At 37.2% G+C, this 3,999-nt stretch overlaps 1 protein-coding gene across 4 annotated transcripts in view; it reads left to right on the top strand.

Annotated features, from left to right (window-relative positions):
- Positions 1 to 3,999, top strand: part of LOC108746488 (RNA-binding protein Musashi homolog Rbp6) — a 448,396-nt gene that overhangs the window by 218,742 nt on the left and 225,655 nt on the right. The window lies entirely within an intron of this gene.

Genomic DNA, 3,999 nt, shown 5'->3' with positions numbered 1-3,999 from the left:
GACAGAGGCGGACCAACCAACCGGGGTGTCGGATATTTTCTCCCTCTCTCCCTCTCTCTCTCTCTCTCTCCCCCCTTCCTTCTTTCTCTCTCTTTCTTTCTCCGTTACCCCCTTGCTACCTCTCCTTCCTCTTCCTTTAACCCCTTCTCTCTCTCTCTCTCTCTCTCTCCCCCTCCCTCCCTCTCTCTCTATCTATTTATCTATCTCTATCCCGGTTCTTCTCGCTCATGCACTCCTCGCAACAATGTGCAGTGACCGAAATGTTTCACTGAGATGACAGCAGACAACTTCGTCTCGTACAATTCGGCTGTTTAGGTCTATTGTTATTTTCAAAATCTTTCTCAGCTTTGTTTTATCTGTATAGGCAGATGACGTCTATCTTATATCCCTCGCAAATGCACCTACGATACTTGAAGCAAATTTGCACGGTTCACTTTTGCAAGCGACGACATTGACGAACCAGTTTCCGTTCAGATTCATCATCAGTTGTCAGTTACGAAATGAAGTTTAATGCGGTCAGCTATTGACTTTTTGAAACGTACGAGGTTAATGAGACACACATGAAGCTTTATTATTTAAAAATTAGCGTTGTTTATTTTCATGTTTTAAAATCTTTTCTGTGGGAATGAATGTGTCATTTATAGTTTTATTTGGACTTATTTACTCCGAATAATCAATAATACTAAAAATAGAGAAAGATCCTACTTTTTTATATTCGATACAAATAATTGTTTTTGCAAATATATTATAGCTGTTATATATTTCCGTTACTTTAAATAACTCATTCGATGCAATTATTGAAAGTGAGCCGATCAAATTTTGGTTCATATTGATTTTCATTTACGTCAAACCTGAAAAATATTTCACTTTATTGAATTTAATTTTTACTTTATATTATTCGAATCTGTTAAATTTAATAATTTACGTAGTTTATTTATGAATCGGAGTCGTTGGATTTTCGAAAGTAATTATCATATTATTCTTTATAAGAATAGACCTAATTAATTTATCTCACATTTTATATTATTTTCATTTTACTGAAAATACATATCTTTTTTATCTATCGACAACAACATATATTATTGTGTTGTGTAAATTAACTTATTATTTGGCAATTAAAAAAATGGCCAAATGAAAATCAGAAGAAAATAATATCGTAAAGAATATTTAATGAGTAAAATTAAACAAGTTAGATGATTGAAATTAAATTTCCAATAAAAGAACATTTATCCAGTATTCCCACTCGAGGATAATGCTGAGAACGATGAAATCGCGAAATGGAAAAGAATAAATCTTACTTGACTGCGCGTGGCATTCCGAACGATGTACTCGGAAGAATCGGTTAATTTTTTTAAACAAGTACCGCGTGGTAATAGAGACAAAGTTTCCAAGAGTATTACGGCTTCTTCGCGCGCTTTTAATAATCTCGCCGCGTCGGTGCGTCAAATCGCATGAAAGAAATATTAATGGAATTAATAAGTTGAGTGGTCTGACGCGGATGACGGTGGAGAGAGGCAAGGTAAGCGAGCGCTATTTCCCTCTCGCGCGCGAAAGCGCTCCGGTTTCTTATTAAGGACTCTCCACCCTCCCATACAAACTTATTATCTTAAGTCCTTCACTTCTCGAGGCGGAACGATAACGAGATCGTTACTTTCGGAGCGCCTTGTGGCAGCCGTCCAGCAGGAATTGCCTCTCGCTCCGTCTCTTTCCTTCTCCGCCACCTCTTCGTCTCGATTACTATCCGCATTGATTCTTCCGCCGTTTCTAGTTTTGAACTGTCACTTTGTGATCGTCCAATATCGATTACATATGCCTGTTAATAGGCATCACAAAATATGTTCATTATTTCCACTTTACTTTATTGTTTGTCTTCCTTTTTTTCCTTCTTATTATCAGAGTATTTTATTACTACACTTTTAGAATCAATTTGGCTGTAAAAATGAAGGATTCATAAGTATTATGGTTGCAGATAGAATTAAAAGAAGTAATAGATTTTCAATTGAGAATTCATACTCCTTTATTTCCACACACGTACACATTTCTTTATAATTTATTGAGAAACAATTAATGCCTAAAATTATATTTACATTAAATTTAGTTTCATCCCATTTGTTGTTGTATTATATTACATACATCGTGAAGATTTATACATTGTAAATTGCACGTCGATACCTCTGTTAGATGTTACATTTACTTATTCGATCGTCGCGAGGTATTTAAATAGAGTTCCTAAAACTTCCTGCCGCATAGACGGAAATTGCGGACGCATTGTCACGCGAGATAATCGTCACACAAATCCATCCACCTTATCACTACGAACTTTTACACCCTCCCTTCTCGCTGACCCATATATCGCATTGCGTTGTAAAATTCACCGTTATCTGAAATACAATCTCTGCTTCAGAATGTGTGCGGCACGATTTTACAATCCCGTCTGAGACATTTAATATCTTTTTAATATCGCGAGCATGGATCTGCAACTTGTCAGACTCGCGAATAAGAAAGATAAATATTTTTCCAGCGAATCATAGATATTCTCAGAGCGTAGTTATTATGTTGCTATGACGTTACCCTAACGAAAAATCAATATTTTCCAATATAAAAATGCGAGATCCTATTTTTCGCCAAAATACATGGAAAAAAAAAAACCTGAAATGCTTTGCAAACAGCGATCACAGGCACGACGGCGTTTTCCAACCAATTATCGATATTTCCGGGAGTATCAATATTCCGTCATCGTTCATATTTACGAATGAGCGTTCTTTTCGTTCGATACTTCTTTCAATGATAAAAATAACTTGGTCCACGAAAAATTAATATCTCGTATAGTATTAAATTAGTATCGCACGAACTAATTGAGACTAATTGAAGTGCAACGAGTGACAAGTGCACAGATGTGCTTTTGAGGCTAGAGAACATCTCTTCACATTATTTTTATCGCGCAAGTATGCTTTAGTGACAAATACCAATGAGTGGAAGAGATTCTGGATTTAAAGCGGCGATAACGGAACGAGGGAATTATTACGCGAACAGAGTCCTAAACTGCGCCCCTTTAAAGTTTGACGCTTCAGGATGCTGAGGGTCATTTTTCCGTTGAGCTCCCCACAGCGATGCGTCCTTCGGGGACAGAGCTTGATTACTCTCCGTCTTTTCTTGAACCGAAACGATGTAGAAGCCTTTTTCTCCTCCAAGATATAAAGCAAAATACCAAAGTTTCCGGCCTGACGACTATGACGATACGCTCTTTATATCGTCCGGCGACGCCGGACTTCGTCTTCTGAGTAAAGCCCGGTTTGCTCGTTCCGCGAATGGCAAAGAGAGTAAGCGGATTTGGTGGTTGCTCCGGTTCGTGAAAAGATGAAGCACGGAGGAGAAAAGTAAAGGTGAAGACAATTAAAAGCAACGGACGAGATCTTGTATAGAAAATACTTAAAAAAAAAAGACTTGTACAAAAGCGTGATAAAATGCAAAAACATGAAATCATTGTGAAATCTAGGATAAAAAAGTGAAAAATTCATATACGCTTATATATTTTATCGAGCTAGTGGATATTTTCAGAAAAATTGCAAATTTTCGTAATATCAAACAAGGTTATGGAATGTGTTACGTGTCATACATACGTATAACTTTTGCGAGTTGATTTGATCTTCCGAGAATGAAAGAAGCGCGAATGCAGGTTTATAATAAAAAGAAGAATAGAAAGAATAAATGTCTTGTCGATAAAAAAGAATTAGGTAGTCGACGATACGGATGTTTACATCAGAATGCTTTTAAATCCGAAGGGCAGAAGCAGTCCTCGTGATTCTCAGGATATGACGTACAAATGGCCGCCACCCCTCCTACCGCCAATAAACAGAAGGGATGTAAAAGTAGGTGACTCGTCGATCCACTCAAACCGACCACTTTCATCTCTTCGATACATATACAAGAACATTCACGTGTGCGCTTCTGAACATCTTGTGCTCGCAAATAACTCTTAGTGGTGGTATCTATGTATAC

The sequence above is a fragment of the Trachymyrmex septentrionalis genome, unplaced genomic scaffold, assembly GCF_001594115.1.
Source record: "Trachymyrmex septentrionalis isolate Tsep2-gDNA-1 unplaced genomic scaffold, Tsep1.0 scaffold172, whole genome shotgun sequence".
NCBI classification, from domain to species: domain Eukaryota; kingdom Metazoa; phylum Arthropoda; class Insecta; order Hymenoptera; family Formicidae; genus Trachymyrmex; species Trachymyrmex septentrionalis.
This window is presented reverse-complemented; position numbering and strand designations above follow the sequence as displayed.